Source organism: Pongo abelii, chromosome 19 (assembly GCF_028885655.2).
Source record: "Pongo abelii isolate AG06213 chromosome 19, NHGRI_mPonAbe1-v2.0_pri, whole genome shotgun sequence".
Lineage (NCBI taxonomy): Eukaryota > Metazoa > Chordata > Mammalia > Primates > Hominidae > Pongo > Pongo abelii.
In genome coordinates, this window is record NC_072004.2 from 20415960 (window position 1) to 20428157 (window position 12198).

Genomic DNA, 12198 nt, shown 5'->3' on the forward strand with positions numbered 1-12198 from the left:
GAAAAAGAAGCCAATGTGAAAAGGCCATATACTGTATGATTCCATACACATGACATTCTGGAAAAGCAAAACTATGGAGACAGTAAAAGGCTCAGTGGTTGGCAGGGGTTGGGGGAGGGAGGGATGAACAGGCAGAGCACAGGGGACTTTCAGGGCCACAAAACTACTCTGTATGACATGACAATGGTGGATATGGCATTACACATTTGTCCAAACCCACAGAATGTACGACACCAGGAATGAGCTGTAATGTGAACTATGGACCTTATTTAATAATTCCATATGCATATTGGTACATCAGTTGTAACAGAAGTATCACGCTATAATGCAAAATGTTACTAATAGGGAAATGAGTGTAGGGGTTTGAGAGAGAGGATGTATGGGGATTCTGTTCTTTGTGCTCAATTCTTCTGTAAACCTATAACCGCTCCTCCCAGAAAAGTCTACTAATTAATTCTTTTTTTTTTAAGACGGAGTCTTGCTCTGTGTCCCAGCTGGAGTGCAGTGGTGCGATCTTGTCTCACTGAATCAAGAGATTCTCCTGCCTCAGGCTCCCAAGTAGCTGGGATTACAGACATGCATCACCATGCCTAGCTAATTTTTGTATTTTTAGTAGAGATGGGGTTTCACCGTGTTGGCCAGGTTGGTCTTGAACTCCTGATTTTAAGTGATCTGTCCACCTCAGCCTCCCAAAGTGCTGGGATTACAGGCATGAGCCACTGTGCCTGCCCTCTACTAATTAATTTTTTAAAACACACAGGCATACATACATAATGACAAGTCACTGGCTGTACACACACAAACAAAATAGCATGGATTATGATCCCAGTCTTAAAAAACTTCACCTGTCAGCTGGACGTGGTGGTTCACGCCTATAATCCCAGCACTTTGGGAGGCCAAGTTAGGAGGATCTCTTGTGCTCAGTAGTTCAAGACCAGCTAGGGCAACAGGGTGAAACCCCGTCTCTACAAAAAATACAAAACAATTAGTCAGGCATGGTGGCACGCATCTGTAGTCCCAGCTACTTGGGAGGCTGAGGTGGGAAAACGGCTTGAGCCCCGGAGGTGGAGGTTGCAGTGAGCCAAGATCATACCACTGCCCCCCAGCCTGGATAACAAAGCCAGACCCTGTCTCAAAAAAACAAAAAACTTGCCTGTCCATCCATTCGTTCATCTTATATAGATAGATTGAGGCTGTGTGGAGAGAATTCTATGATGATATTCATGAAATATAAAACCCCACAGATAGGGGGAGATTTGTTGCTTTTTTTCTGTATACTTTCTAAGTGGCTTGGATTTTTTCTGTTGAGCATGTTTATAAAACAAGTACTTAAAATTTTTTTTAATTTAATGAAGTAGTGTGACATTTCTTGCACCTTTGAGTTTGTGAGCAAATATTCATAAATTTATATTTGGATGTATGAGTTTGTTGTGAGAAAAAGACCACAAATCCATGTATGAAGACCCAAAAACCCAATATGGTTATTGATGAAGGGTAGGATAATAGATAGTTTGTTTGTTTGTTCATTTGTTTGTTTATTTTTTCAGAGATAAGAGTCTTGCTCTGTCACCCAGGCTGGAGTGCAGTGGCATGATCACTGCTCACTGCAGCCTCAAACTCCTGGGCTCAAGTCATCCTCCCACCTCAGCCTCCCAAGTAGCTGAGACCAGAGGTGCTCGCCACCATACCTGACTTATTTATTTATTTACTTATTTATTTATTGTAGAGACAAGATTTCACTATGTTGCCCAGGCTGGTCTTGATCTCCTGGCTTCAAGTAATCCCTTCCACTTCAGCATCCCGAAGTGCTGGAATTACAGGTGTGAGCCACCATGTCTGGCCCCTGGATTTTTTTTTTAAGTGCATTTTATCATATTCTTTTTCCTCTTCCCCCTCCTCTTCCACTCCCCCTCCTCCTTTTCCTTCTATTTCATTTTCTAATCATGTCATTCCCTTGCTCACTGCTTTCAGTACCAGGCACTAGGGAAATAAAAATTCCTTAAATTGTATGACTTATTAAAAGGTCCCAGCCCCTGTGGGAGGTCCACAGTTCCCCAACCAAACGGGAAAAATAGGTTCACAAACTAGGTACCTTATATTCACATTATTTAATGCTTACAGTAACCCATTTTACTGGTGGCAGGATTAAGAGCCTTAACCTAGGAATGGAGGAGCCCGGGTTCGAACCCGCATCTGGGGCGCTGGGAGTGTGGTTCCTCCCAGGGCTGCCGGGTTTCTTAGTCGCATCTCAAGGCAGCCCCAACGGGCAGCGCCCCATCCTATGGCCGCCTCTGCCCTCTTGCGGCGGCTTCCGGAACTACAGGTCGCATTCCGGTCCCAGAAGTGAATGAGGGGTCCCCCGGGGGCTGTGCTAAGGACGGCCTGTGGCAGGGCCACTCCACACCCCTCAGCGTCCAGGCCACACAGACACAGAATGCAAGAGAGAGACTGACCCACCCACGCACCGGTACTCATAGACGCAGAGACCGAGGCAGAAATGACGGGATTGCCGCAGACCGGCCAGGAGCAGGGGCAGACCGGCCAGGAGCAGGGACAGACAGCGGCTCCGCAGACTCTGGTGGGACTGGGCTGACGCCACTCTCGTGTTTTCACCACACCCTCTCTCAACTATAACTACCTAATAAAACTTAAAATTGTTCTATAAATAGATGGGGGGGCGTGTTTGTTCGTTTGTTTGTTGAGATAGGGTCTCGCTCTGTCCCCAGGCTGGAGTGCAGTGGCGCAATCTCGGTTCATTGCAACTTCCCCCCTCCCGGGCTCAAGCAGTCCTCCCACCTCAGCCTCCCAAGTAGCTGGGACTACAGGCTTGTGACACCACTCCCAGCTAATTGATGTATTTTTTGCAGAGACGAGGTCTTGCTATGTTGCGGAGGCTGGTCTTAAACTTTTGGGCTCAAGCCGTCCTCCTGCCTCAGCCTCCCAAAATTCCTGGGATTACAGGCGTGAGCCACCACACCTGGTCAATACATGTACTCAAAGGGGGACTTTATCTATTGCTACTCTTAAGTGGAAAATTTGTGTCACTTTCATAGGCAATAACAATGAAAGTGAATAGGATAAAAACAAAACAATGTTATTAAATGGTGTTGGATGCTTCCCCACAGAGGCTGTGCAGGCTGAGTGCTCTGTTCAAAAACGAGTTTTAGCAAAGTGTGAGGACAGTTTTGCAACCATGTTTCATATTCCAACTCAGTAGACACAATTTTTCACAAAGTAACATTCTTCCTTTTCTGATATTTTCTATTGTATGTTATTCCATCTATTTCGTTTTATTTTTTAAAGCACTCAAAGGTGGGTAGAGGCAAGAAGTACAGAAACAGGTGGGGGTCGAGGCTGAGTGGCGGTAGTGAGGGCTCATACCTTCCACTTTAGTGCATGTTCAGATTTAATTTGCAAATTAAAAAGAAGTTGTGTTTTTTTCGTTTGTTTGGTTTTTTTTGAGACGGAGTTTCGCTCTGTCGCTCAGGCTGGGGTGCAGTGACGCGATCTTGGGTCACTGCAAGCTCCGCCTCCCGGGTTCACGCCATTCTCCTGCCTCAGCCTCCCGAGTAGCTGGGACTACAGGCGCCCGCGACCACGCCCCGCTAATTTTCTGTGCTTTTAGTAGCGACGGGGTTTCACCGTGTTAGCCAGGATGGTCTTGATTTCCTGACCTCGTGATCCGCCCGCCTCGGCCTCCCAAAGTGCTGGGATTACAGGCGTGAGCCACCGCACCTGGCCTTAAAAAGAAGTTTTAAAAAAACTAGTTTGGATTCAGTATACTAACTTTATAGCTCACTAAGCGGTCACACCCCATAATTGGAAAAACTGTGTGCAAAATACATAAAGCCCTAATAACACTGTGCAGAGATTTTACCTGGGCATAATCAGCAGATTGAAAGTGAATGAAGAAGGAAATTGCCTTCCCACTGTAGTTGATTATCTACTGAGGTGGCCACCAAGAACTTCTCCCCGCCCTGTGCACTCCGCCACACCCACATCCAAAGCTGAAGTCTATTTCCCCTCCCCTTGCATCTGGCCTGGCCTTGTGGCTGTTTTCACCCCTAGAATGCACCCCCACTAGAATGCACCAGAAGCAATGTTCTGGGACTTCCGAGTTAAGACCTCAGGAGGACTAGCAGCTTCTGATTGTTATCATTTGGGATGCTCCTTCTGGAAATGAGCCACCACATTGTGAGGAAGCCCAAGAAGCAACACAGAAAGACCCATGCAGAGAACTGAGGCCCTGGGCTAACAGCTCTAGCTGGCAGCCAGCAGCAACTGCCAGCCACATACTTCCTATCCACGCCTATGGCTTCAAACCACGAAAACACAGGATGACCGGGCGCGGTGGCTCACGCCTGTAATCCCAGCACTTTGGGAGGCTGAGGTGGGCGGATCACGAGGTCAGGAGATCGAGACTATCCTGGCTAACACGGTGAAACCCCATCTCTACCAAAAATACAAAAAATTAGCCGGGCGTGGTGGCGGGCGCCTGTAGTCCCAGCTACTCCGGAGGCTGAAGCAGAAAAATGGCGTGAACCCGGGAGGCAGAGCTTTCAGTGAACCCAGATTGCGCCACTGCACTCCAGCCTGGGCGACACAGCGAGACTCTGCCTCAAAACAAACAAACAAAAACAGGATTCCCAGTTAAAACTGATTTTTGAAAAAATAGTGAAAAATTATTATCACTATTATTTTTATTTTTTTTGAGATGGAGTCTGGCTCTGTCACCCTGGCTGGAGTACAGTAGCATGATCTTGGCTCACTGCTACCTCCGCCTCCCAGGTTCAAGCGAGTCTCCTGCCTGAGCCTCCCAAGTAGCTGGGACTACAGGCAAGCGCCACCACTCCTGGCTAATTTTTATATTTTTAGTAGAGACGGGGTTTCACCATATTGGCCAGGCTGGTCTCGAACCCCTGACCTTGTGATCTGCCCACCTCAGCCTCCCAAAGTGCTAGGATTACAGGCGTGAGCCACTGCGCCTGGCCTGAAAAATTATTTAGTATAAGTATGCCCCAAATAACATGGGACATTCTCATACCAAAAAAAAAAAAAAAAAAAATCATTCATTGTTTTCTAATTTAACTGGGAGTCCTGTATTTTTATTTGATATATTCAACAACCCTGCGGACTTTCTCTGGCTTCAAGAGAATGCTCAGCCTGGGCGAAGGGCAAAGGAGCAATGAGGACAAGTGCCACCCTCTCCAGCCCTTGTTGGGACACTTCCGAGCTGTGCTCGCCCAGGAGCACTGAGCCTCTGCTGCCTGCAGCGGTGACCTGCTCCTTCTTGGTTTTCACCCCTTAATCTCACTTCTCCACACGCCTGCTGGTGCCTCCTAGGGTTACCTCCCAAAGAAACTCCCAGTACCAAAATTCTTGTCTCAGGGTCTTTTTTTTGAGACGGAGTCTCGTCCTGTCGCCCAGGCTGGAGTGTAGTGGTGCAATCTTGACTCACTGCAACCTCCACCTCCTGGGTTCAAGCAATTCTCCTGCCTCAGCCTCCTGAGTAGCTGGGAATAACAAGCGTGTGCCACCACGCCTGGCTAATTTTTTGTATTTTTTAGTAGAAACAGGGTTTCACTATGTTGGCCAGGACAGTCTCGATCTCCTGACCTCATGATCCACCCGCTTCGGCCTCCCAAAGTACTGGGATTACAGGGGTGAGCCACCGCGCCCGGTCTATTTTAGAACTCAAACCAAGACAGGAAGAGCTGGGTAAATGCTAAGTTTAATGATGGCCATTATTCCAATTATTCACTCGCATCTCCTCTTACTGTAGAGGAAAATAAACAGGAATGTAATAATCACAGCTAACATTAATTAAGCCCCTACTGGATATGATACATGTTCCAGATGTACTAACTCACTTCTCACCAACAACCGTCTGAAATATCTTTAAGTCCATTTTCCACACAGGGAAACCAAGGCATAGAGAGCCTAAGCAACTTAACATCTCATTGCCAGCAAGCAACAGCAGCAGAATTCACACCTAGAAAGTGGAGCTTAATAAAATGTAAAATTGTTCTATAAATAGATAAAGTGTTATTAAAAAGAAAAATAGAATGAATTTTGAAATGTCAATTAATGTACTTATTTATTTATTTATTTATTTATTTGAGATGGAGTCTCGCTTTGCTGCCCAGGCTGGAGTGCAGTGGCGCAATCTCGGCTCACTGCAAGCTCCGCCTCCCAGGTTCACGCCATTCTCCTGTCTCAGCCTCCTGAGTAGCTGGGACTACAGGTGCCCACCACCATGCCCAGCTAATTTTTTTGTATTTTTAGTAGAGATGGGATTTCACTGTATTAGCCAGGATGGTCTCGATCTCCTGACCTTGTGATCCGCCCGCCTTGGCCTCCCAAAGTGCTGGGATTACAGGCGTGAGCCACCGCACCTGGCCTATTCATTTTATTTTTAAGACAGGGTGTCACTCTGTTACCCAGACTGGAGTGCAGTGGTACAATCATGGCTCACTTCAACCTCAAACTCCTGGGCTCAAGTGATCCTCTCACCTCAGCCTCCTGAGTAGCAGGTGGGCACCACTCAGGGCCCATGTGTTCACATTAGCTTAGGCCACAGTGCCTCTCCAACCCCCAGAATGAAATCCAAGCCCCTTGGCCTGGTCCTCAAGTCTTTCTCTGACCTGGTCATCCCTGCCACCTGCCCTCTCTTCTCCAGCTACCTTGAATCACTTGAAGAATCTCCATGCCTCACACCTTTCATTGCTGTTACTTTTGCCTTGAACACCCTTCCTCCTTGTCATTCCCACTTTTCAAGTCTCACATCAGCGTGCACTGCCTCCTCCAGGAAGCCTCTCAGCACTCACCCCAGAGTCTGTCAGGCTCCTCTAGGTTCCCATGGCCTCCCAGCTGTCCCCTATTTGATCACAAATGCTGGCTCTGGAAGAGTTGATAGAGGAGCAGGCAGCTGAGTGACAGGCACCATGAGGAGTGGGCGGCTGAGTGAGAGGCACCGTCCTGCCCCATGGTTAGCTAAAAAATCGATAAACCAGCATCCAATGGGCACCTACTGTGTGCAAGGCACTGTTCTCAGTGCTGGGGCTACCCATGGAAGTAGACAGACAAAAATCCCCGCACTAACAGGCCGACTTTCTCCTGGGCAGGCAGACAATAAACACAGTAAGTAGGATGGAGAGCTGGGAGGTGGCCCAAGGAGAGCACACAAGGGAGGATGCTGGGCGTTCGTGTCATTTGCATGGCTACGACAGCGTGCTGCGGGGGCATCGATGTTCCCACCTTCCCATGAGGCCTCCCCTCGCATCCTCCGATACACACTGGCCACTCCAGCTTCACTTCTTTTTTTTTTTTTTTTTTTTTTTTTGAGATGAAGTCTTGCTCTGTCGCCCAGGCTGGAGTGCAGTGGCCCAATCTCGACTCACTGCAACCTCTGCCTCTCGGGTTCAAGCGATTCTCCTGCCTCAGCCTTCCAAGTAGCTGGGACTACAGGCGCCCACCACCATGCCCGGCTGATTTCTGTATTTTCAGTAGAGACCGGTTTTCACCGTGTTGGCCTGGCTGGTCTCCAACTCCTGACCTCAGGTGATCCTCCCGCCTCAGCCTCCCAAAGTGCTGGGATGACAGACGTGAGCCACCACGCCCGGCTTTTCTTTTTTTTTTTAAGACTGAGTTTCGCTCTTGTTGCCCAGGCTGGAGTGCAATGGCATGATCTCAGCTCACTGCAACCTCTGCCTCCCAGGTGCAAGTGATTCTCCTGCTTCAGCCTCCTGAGTAGCTGGGACTGCAGGCATGCCCCACCATACCTGACTCATTTTTTATTTTTGGTAGAGACGGGGTTTCTCAATGTTGGTCAGGCTGGTCTCAAACTCCTGACCTCAGGTGATCCGCCCGCCTCGACCTCCCAAAGTGCTAGGATTACAGGCGTGAGCCACCGCGCCCGGTCCGGCTTCACTTCTTTAAGCACTCACCCTGTGCTAGACAACTGACATTCCGTGTTATGTTTATTGTTTATTGCCTGTCCCCTCTGTGTCAGCTTCCTGAGGCAGTGACTTTGCTCATCCTTGTCCCTGCGGTATCTCCGGTGCCCAACTCAGTATCTAGCACACGGTAAGTACTCAGGGAAGAGTTGTGAAGGATACATTTTGCGGAAGGGGAAACTGAATCTCAGGGAAGGAAGATGATTTGCTCGAGGCCACATGAAAATTAGAAGGCAGGAGAGGGATTTGAGCAGGGTCTGTGGCTCCGAGACCGAGGCTCCTCTCCGGGTGACTCTTCCCGGGATTCTGGCCTCATTTGGACCTCCAGGGCCCCCGACCTGAGCCTGGGGCAGAGCTGGGACCCAGGCGGCGGGCGAGGCTGAGCGGCTAGCTGAGAGTCGCCAGCAGAGGGCGCTGTCTACACGTGTCCGGGCGCAAGGAGGCGCCAGTAGGGCTGAGCCGGGGGAGAAAGAGGGAGCGGCGGGTTGTGGGGTGGTGGGGCAGTGGGGCGACAGGATGGGGAGGAGACTGAGGCAGGGGGGGCTGTGGGAACCTGCAGGAGAACTTTACCAGCTGGATAAAGGCAGATTTCCCAGGAGTTTATTTTTTAACTGTATGCGGAAAAATAAATGGGAGGTGGCGTTTGAGAAAGCGAAATGTGTTCAGGTGGAGAGAACAGCATGTGTGAAGGCCCAGAGCCGGCCTCCGGATCTTTTCAGTATGCATCTTGGTCAGGGGAGGATGCTCGGCCAGGACACATGCATGGCTCCCTGGAGTCGTGCAGCGCTGGCCTTGGTGAGTCTTCAGGCACAGATTGAGGCGTAAAGGAGGTGCTCCTGCCGAAATTTAATTACGCCCAGGCATGGTATCCCAGCACCTTGGGAGGCCAAGGTGAGAGGATTGCTTGAGGCCAGGGGTTCGAGACCAGCCTGGGCAACATAGTGAGATGTGATCTCTACAAAATTTTTAAAAATTAGCCAGGTGTGGTGGCATACACTTGTAGTCCCAGCTACTCTGGAGGCTGAGGTGGATGGATCACTTGAGCACAAGAAATGGAGGCTGCAGTGAGCTGAAGGGGCCACTGCACTCCAGCCTGGGTGACAGAGCAAGACCCTGTCTAAAAAACAAACAAAGAAGTAAATCCCCTAGTCTCAGGTATTCTGTTAGAGCAACACCAAACACACTAAGACAGGGAAGAAGGGGCTGGGTGGGCTCCCACAGTCCTGTCCAGCCACTGGGCCCGTGCAGCACAGCACTTCCTGGGTGCATCAGCATTGAGCCTTTCCTGAGTGCTGCTGCCATCTGTCCTCCAGTTATGAAGGGAACAAGAGACCCAGAAAGGGGTGGGGCTGGCCCATGGTCTCCCTTGCTCACAGCCCTGGGCTGGAGCCCTTGTACAGAGCTGCCTCCTGGTCAGCCAGGAAAGGCTCACTGGAGGAGGAGGGGTAGGTCAGGCCTCTTCCTGGCCTCAGAACAGGATATGGGTGAGGGATGTTGGTGTCTCCTACACTGGGGCCTGCCCACCTTCTTCCCCCAATGTTCCTCCATCCTGCTCTGAGTGTTGTGCAGAGGACCCTGGACTATGGGGTTCATCCTTTCCTAGGGAGCTTTCAAGAGCCCACACGGCCTGCTCCCCGCACCCCATGGAGGCGCAATGATAGCAGAATTACTGGCACTGTTAACCTGCTGGAGTTGGAACCTGGAGTCCTGGAAGGTCAGAGGTCAAGCTGGGGGGCTGGGGGGACTGCTTGCACTGGCCACTGCAGTGCAGAGAAGCTGAGGTGACCTCATTCTGAGAGACTGGAGACCAGGGCTGGGTGAGGGTGCATGGGAAATGGGTGGATGGGGACTGGGTGAATGGGTACTGGGTGGATGGGGACTGGGTGGATGGATACTGGGTGGATGGGGACTGAGTGGATGGGTACTGGGTGGATGGGGACTGGGTAGATGGATACTGGGTGGATGGGGACTGAGTGGATGGGTGTTAGGTGGATGGGGACTGGGTGGATGGATACTGGGTGGATGGGGACTGAGTGGATGGGTACTGGGTGGATGGGGACTGGGTGGATGGGGATTGGTAGATGGGGACTGGGTGGATGGGGATTGGTGGATGGGGACTGGGTGGATGGGGACTGGGTAGACAGATACTGGGTGGATGGGGACTGGGTGGGTGGGGACTGGGTAGATGGGGATTGGTAGATGGGTACTGGGTGGATGGGGATTTGTGGGTGGGGACTGGGTGGATGGGGATTGGTGGATGGGGACTGGGTGGATGGGAACTGGGTGGATGGATACTGGGTGGATTGGGACTGGTGGATGGGGACTGACTGGATGGAAGGAGGGCAGGGGGGCCAGGTGTGGCCAGGCAGCCTGCCTGCTCTGCTGAGCGGCCTGGACCCAGGGGCTGCCTCTCCCAGGCCTCAGTCTCATCGTCTATAGAATGGAGTTTCCAGAGATGGTCTGAGGCCCCTTCCAACTGCCTGCAATGTGCTGGGTCCCAGGTCCACAGGAAGGACTGGTTCCTAGGGTCTTCCTTCCCAGCAAATTGTCCCTCCTGCTTCTGGCAGCAAAAGCTTCCCAGGATAATATTATCAATAATAATATTGTCCCCCCCCCTCCTCCTCTGCCTCTTCTTCTTGTGTTTCTATATTCCAGGAACTTTCCTAAATGATTCATTTATTTATCAAATAATTCAATCCCCCACAATCCCATGAGTAAGAGACATTTACTGATCCCTTTTTATAGAGGAGGAAACAGACTCAGGGAGGGGAGGTGACTTGCCAGAGCCACACAGCTGGCAATCTGGCTCCTGTACCTCCGCGTCCCTGAGGTCACTTTAGTGCCCCCGCCGCATGCCAGGGATAAAGAGACCCAAGACCTTACCGCAACTCACAGAGACCTATGTGGCTGCATGTGTCACCCCCAGGCAGAGTGACTTGAAGGGCCCAGGGAGGGGCCTGTTTTCATCCTGGGGACAGCCAAGCCCTGGAGTCCAGCTGGGAATGGGCAGTCAGTCCGGGCTGGGGGATGGTGCCTGGCTGCTAGGGTGCTGGTCCTAGCATGGCAGACATGGTTTAAAATCCCAGCTGTGCCACTTTCTGGTGTGTGATTCCAGGCACGTGACCTTTCTGCTTTGTGCCTCAGTTTCCCCTTCTGTGGAACGGGGATAATAGCAACACCTCTTTTATAAGGCAAGGTGGTTGTGAGGATTCAATGAAGCAATACAGGAAAGCACTTGCCTGCTTTGTCCCATGGGTTCTCCATGGGATAGGGAACCCATGGAAGCCACGCCCAGCTAATTTTTTTCTATTTTTTTTTTAGTAGAGACAGGGTTTCACCATGTTGGCCAGGCTGGTTCCAAACTCCTGACCTTGAGTGATCCACCCACTTCAGCCTCCCAAAGTGCTAGGATTACAGGCCTGAGCCACAGCTTCTGGCTGTTTGTTTTTTGAGACAGGGTCTCACTCTGTCGCCCAGGCTTGAGGGCAGTGGTGCTATCATAGCTCATTGCAGCCTTGATCTCCTGGGCTCCAGTGATCCTCCCCCTTCAGCCTCCTGAGTAGCTGGGACTACACGTCCACACTACCATGCCTGGCTAGTTTTTTATTTTGTAGAGGTGGGATTTCATCATGTTACCATGGTCTTGAACTCCTAAGCTCAAGTGATCCACCCATCTTGGCCTCCCAAAGTGCCGGGATTTATAGGCATGAGCCGCCATGCCCAGCCTGAATGGCCGCTTTTGATGGAGCGCTTACTATGTGTCGCTAAACCCCTCTGAGCCTCAGTTTCCTCCTTTGTAGTGTGGGACTTGCTCGAGGACTCACTGCTGGCCTTGGGGAGCAGAGAACTCAGGTCTTTGTGATTCCGAAGTCCAGGTTCTTCCACCTGCAACTGCAGTTTCCAGAATTGGTCCCACCCCAGGAGGATCAGCCAGGTGATATGAGATCCTGCTCGGGGCTGTGAAAAGGGAATGGGAAGTCAGGGCACCCTGCCTGGTCCCACGCTGATCCACCTGGGGTACCCATCTGAGAAATAGGGGTGGAGACCAGACTGGGTGATGCAAATGGCATGTGGCATTGATCACTGGCCCCCTCACCCTGGCCACGGCCTCCAGATGGGCAGAGTGCACTCCCTGTCTCTTGACTCTGGGCTCAGCCACGTAACTTGCTTTGGTCAATGGGATGGCAGTGACTATAACAAGACCAAAGGCTTGAGGTGCACTTCCACAGTAGGGCTGTCTTCT